Genomic DNA, 5,758 nt, shown 5'->3' with positions numbered 1-5,758 from the left:
ATTCCCCGACCGCCTGTGGTCACGGGTGGTCACGCCACACTTATGGCCGTTCCTAGGAAGTTCTCCGGCTCCCTGTGGTCACGGGTGGTCACGCCAGGATAAAACCGGTTTTCCCTGCTTATTCCCCAACCGCCCGTGGTCACGGGTGGTCACGCCTTACCTAGGGCTGTTCCCTGAGAGTTCCACGTCCTTCTGTGGTCACGTGTGGTCACACCCCGCTTTAAACTGTTCCCCAGCTTATTTTCCAACACTACGTGGTCACGGGTGGTCACGCCTCACTCAGGGCCGTTTGCTGCGAGTTCCTCAGTATATTGGGGCCACGCCTGGACATGCTACGACAAAACGGATGTTTTGGCTCATTCCGAATCTTTCTGGAGGGTTGTTTTGTTTTTTATCAAATATCTCAGGACCCGTGGACATTTTTTGACTTTCGACGTCAGTATCGAATTCGTCTCTTCGAGACTTTTCAAACGAGTATAAGGTTGATAGGGTTCTGACGCACAGGAAAGGAGTTAGGCCAGGAGCCGTCAGAACCCTATCAACCTTATACTCGTTTGAAAGGTCTCGTAGAGACAAATCCGATACTGACGTCGAAAGTCAAAAAATGTCCACTGGTCCTGAGATATTTGATAAAAACAAAACAACCCTATAGAAAGATTCGGAATGAGCCAAAACATCCGTTTTGTCGTAGCATGTCCAGGCGTGGCCCCAATATGCTGAGGAACTCGCAGCAAACGGCCCTGAGTGAGGCGTGACCACCCGTGACCACGTAGTGTTGGAAAATACGCTGGGGAACAGTTTTAAGCGGGGTGTGACCACACGTGACCACAGAAGGACGGGGAACTCTCAGGGAACAGCCCTAGGTAAGGCGTGACCACCCGTGACCACGGGGTATAGGAAAAAAGGCCGGGGAACGGCTTTGAGAGGGGTGTGACCACACGTGACCACAGAAAGACAAGGGAACTCTCAGGGAACAGCCCTAAGTGAGGCGTGACCACCCGTGACCACGGGGTATCGAAAAATAGGCAGGGGAACAGTTTTGAGCAAGGTGTGACCACCCGTGACCACAGGGAGCCAGAGAACCTCCTAGGAACGGCCCTGAGTGTGGCGTGACCACCCGTGACCACGGGCGGTCGGGAATAAGCAGGGAGAACCGCTTTTAGCCGGGCGTGACCTCCCGTGACCACAGGGAGCCGAAGAACTTCCTAGGAACGGCTCTAAGTGTGGCGTGACCACCCGTGACCACGGGCGGTCGGGAAATAAGCGAGAGAACCGCTTTTAGGCGGGCGTGACCACCTGTGACCACAGGAAGCCGGAGAACTTCCTGGGAACGGCCCTGAGTGTGGCGTGACCACCCGTGACCACCGGCGGTCCGAAGATAAGCGGGGTAACCGCCTTTAGCCGGGCGTGACCACCCGTGACCACAGGGAGAAGAATAACATTGTAGGAACGCCCCTGAGTGTGGCGTGACCACCCGTGACCACGGGCAGTCGGGGAATAAGCGGGAGAACCGCTTTGAGGCGGGCGTGACCACCCGTGACCACAGGGAGCCGGAGAACGTCCTAGGAACGGCTCTGAGTGTTCCGTGACCACCCGTGACCACACGGGGTGAACCGCGTGTCGGTGCCCCTCCGGCACGTCTAGCCGGTCCGTGACCACGTCATCCTGCATGTCACCACAGCGCCCGAGGCTGGTTTCCCCTATGTTGGCTGCATGTTTGCCCGCCCATGGTAAATGGATCACGTTTGTACCGGTCCCTGGGTGCGGCGTGACCTCTATGTGGTCACGCCCCAAAAATACCCAAATGCACAGCCGCAGGGAACGTGTTAATGACCACAATTTTCTAGGTGCATCTGGTTAAGAAACGTGCATCTTTCTAGGGCAGTAGCAGCGAGCAAAAGTCGGTGAGAGTGCCAGCTAGGCCCGCGGTGACCGCTCAGCTCCGCACGGTGCCCACCCACCCCCACCCCATAGGCCCCCTCGCCCTCCGTAACCTGAACTGATGGGCGCCGTTAGGATCAACTGGTGTCTACGGGGCCCTCGCGGGTGTCGGGCGGGGCAGGGCAGGCCACTGGCGGGGCCGGGTGGGGCCAGGCCCCACAACGCCCTGCCACGCCCGACACGGGGGTCTCATTTAGAAAAATGGAGGCGGGGCATTAATGAGCGAAGAGGGACGAGCTAGTACAGCCACTTTGCGCCCGAATGTGCCCGGCCCCATCCTCCTCACACCGCGAGCCTACCTCTCTCTCACACCTTCTAGCGGATGATGTCTGCAGTACGGCCGCGGACCAACACGACAGGATTGGTGGGGAGATGAATAGGGCCATTCATGTACCTAATTCAAGTCCACGGAATTACTTTTTAGAGCTGGTTTAGTTGTTCTTCCGCCGCGTATAGGGTATGCGGCATATCCTATAATTGGATATCCTTATCCTCGCCTCATCCTGTTTGGAAGATAGGGCCACTGTTATAAGGAGTCGGCAAAACTTGGTAAGGAAACTTGGACAACGGTCCCGTCTTCATCTCTCACTACCAACTCGCCCCCCTTAGCCCTCGCTCCCTCCTCACTCATTCGAACTCTGCAGCTGCCAAACTTGGAAAACGCTCAACCTACTAGCTTCTCGTCGCGGTGTTTGCGAGGGGGTCGTTCACCTGCATGGCATGGCGCCAGCCCAAGTATATGACTAGGGTAACAACCCCCGCCTCTTCATCCTCTCCTTTTCGCACACACTCACACAGAAAATAGAACTTATATGTTTGACATTGAATTTTCATCGCCCCGGGAGAAGTTGGAGCAGCATTAGAAAGTCTTCCAATTCTCTATGTTTTAACTGTGTCACGCCGATATTTTAGAGTTCGTTAAGGCTGCATTCGAATACCACAATTAGGATTCTTGTTAGTAATGCTGATTTTTGCCCAATCTCAATGCCAAATACTGGTGTTGTTCCCTTCGAAAATGGATGGTGCTTCTTACCAAGCCATACTTTCTGAACTTTGGTACAGAATTCTTGACAGTGAACCTGTGAGCCCTGTTGACTCGGGAGACACCGTGAGTGAAGGAACCCGGACGGAGGAGGGGGAGGGGATATTCCGAGCTGGCTGAGTGCAACTTCCCTGGCCCTTCCTCCACTGCTGTCATGCCAGAGGGCTCGTCTCGCCAGGGATGGTGTGGGTAGGAGAGAGGACTATAGCAGTGGTAAGGGTAAGGGGAGGAACGAGACGCCTTTTCAACTGATTCGGATTTACCCTGCTGGAAAATGATTTATGTTTCGAGGAAGCACGTTCTCTGGACCCAGCCATCCTTTACCCCTTGAGTGTGTGTGTGCGCGCGCGCGGATATATGTGCGTACTTGTGTGTGTGTGTGTGTGTGTGTGTGATGGAGAGGGAAAAGGGGTTGAGGGGAGGGGGTCTTGCTGATGGGACCGACGGACCCGAAATGAATCTTTAATGAAGCACAACAACACACAAGGTGCGCCAGCGGGCGCATTCAAGAGACTCGACCGTTTGCGTGCTTGTTCGAACCATTGCGCACGTCACAGCCCGTTGTACCCTCCAACGATTGACAAAAACAACATTTTGCAAATAATTTTGAAGCGTTGCAAATGCAAACTGGTTCGCAACCCATTTATTTGCAATGTGAACACAGAGAGAGAGAGAGAGAGAGAGAGAGAGAGAGAGAGAGAGAGAGAGAGAGAGCACTCTAAATGTCAAGGGACAATTTTGTCCGTAGATTTGCAACGATTTCGTGCACATCCAGAAAGGATGCAATTTTGTTCCTAAAACTAGACAAATTGTGTGAAACTTCACACAATTTGTCCAATTAAGGGAACAAAATTGCATCCTTTCTGGATGTGCACGAAATCGTTGCAAATCTACGGACAAAATTGTCCCTTGACATTTAGAGTGAGAGAGAGAGAGAGAAAGCATGGTAGTTGGAAGTGAGCATGCGTGTGTTGTGCTCTTCCTACTCTTCCCACCTCCCTGATAACCGTGATAATCCGGAGCGGTAGTAGACGGGGCAAGTCCAGTCCAAAGCCGCAGCTGTCAAATCGGCTACGATCCTGGCAGGGTCCAGTCCAGGGTCCCCCACCCTCGCAGTGGTGGAGCAAGGCAACCGCGCGGAGAGGCAGTGTGGCAGGGTGCGACGGACAATTAGGGACGGTCCACAACGTTTTGGCATGGCTGCCAGCCAGCCGTGTGTCAAACATATGCACCTAAAAATAAGCGTTTTTATAAAAGCAGTTCATTTTTCTCATCCTTCTTCTTCTTCATCTTTTTAGCAGATGATACCTTACAAACTTAAACTTACTTATACTTAACATACATATAACTATACATGAGTAATGTAAGGTGTCATTGCTTTTACTCTCGATAAAGAAATATTAAAGAGAACCAGAAGAAAGCTCATATACGTATTGGGCTGGGCCTGCTAGGCGGGATCGTGAGGCGGCGTACGTCGCCAGCCGCCGTCGCGTCAGCCACGCCACGCGTTGTAGCGCTGCTGAGGCGAGCCGAGTTCCCCCGAGCCGAGCCGCCGAGCCCCGAGCGGAGCCCGAGCCGAGTCGGCCGCGCTAGCGCTAGCGGCCCCCCTCCCTTCTACCGCTGGAGCCCCCGCACAGCACCGCACCGCCACCTAAGGTGATATAGAGATAGGTGGCCGCAAGCGGGCGAGAGTGGGGGAAGGCAGATCCTTCGCGCCACTCCGCCGATCGGTTTGAGACGTGCTGGGTGCACGCTGGACCAGGTATTAGCAGGTAGCAAGGGTCGGCTTTAGGCCGGGCGGCCGTGCTAGGGTCGAGCTTCGAGCCTCCGGAGGGGCGGTGCCGGGTCTTTCCTGGCTCCTTAATCCCTTTTAAGTACTCGGCGGCGTGCGCGCTGGCCTGACAGTGGTTGACATGGAGATGCGCAGTCGGTTCTGCGCATGTCAGATCCACCAATGAGAGCGCTTGCGCCCACCTATCTACATTACACCTTACCGCCACCTACCCCCTCCCTTTCCCCACAAGTGTAAATACGGAAATATAATAGACTGGAATAGAATAATTCTTCACAAGGTATCATCTGCTTTCACGATCCGTTTCTGGTCGGAACTTTTTCTTCTTCTTCTTCTTATTATTATTATTCCTACTACTACTACTACTACAGTCTGGGAGCGTTAATGACGGTTTGTTATCTTTTCATCGTTCCGTCCACTTTGATAAGACCGGCGTTAATGACCCAGGTGCGTGCGGGGAGCTAACGAGTGCCGGCACTGCATTGTTAGGAAAGAGAAGTAGGAAAAGGGGGCGGAGGACGGACAGACAGACGGGTGTCCAGACAGGGGGTCTGAAGCGACGATGCCCGCCGGCTGCATCATGACAACTCCAGAGGTGCCGGGCCGGGTCCAGCTAGCAGTGTCCCCCGCGGCGTGCAACAGAGTGCCATGTACACGAACAAGCACACACCCACACACTCATACACGTGCGGGCGCATCACCCGATATGTACTGGAAAAGCAAACAAATCGAGAAGAGACAATCGCCCCTTCGGATATCAGTCGGGATTAAGAGCTGAGGATGGGGAGTGCCACAAAATGGCAAATCATATTGGGGTTGGGGTGAAGTGTGTCCTCAGGTTGACTTCGGTTCACGTCTAATACGTAGGGCCCCGTGCGTTAACATTATGCACGGGGTAGCTGAGCGAAGTGCATTACATTTACAGAAGACATAAAAAACAGAACAAAACTATGCCGAATAAGGGTCCGCCTAATAGGTAGGCA

General features: G+C 53.8%; 1 protein-coding gene across 1 annotated transcript in view; it reads right to left on the bottom strand.

Annotated features, from left to right (window-relative positions):
* Positions 1 to 5,758, bottom strand: part of LOC113204172 (gamma-aminobutyric acid type B receptor subunit 2) — a gene marked incomplete in the record, with an annotated part of 318,228 nt that overhangs the window by 101,944 nt on the left and 210,526 nt on the right.

The sequence above is a fragment of the Frankliniella occidentalis genome, unplaced genomic scaffold (genome assembly GCF_000697945.3).
Source record: "Frankliniella occidentalis isolate FOCC.00 unplaced genomic scaffold, Focc_3.1 Scaffold131, whole genome shotgun sequence".
Classification (NCBI taxonomy): Eukaryota; Metazoa; Arthropoda; class Insecta; order Thysanoptera; family Thripidae; genus Frankliniella; species Frankliniella occidentalis.
This window is presented reverse-complemented; position numbering and strand designations above follow the sequence as displayed.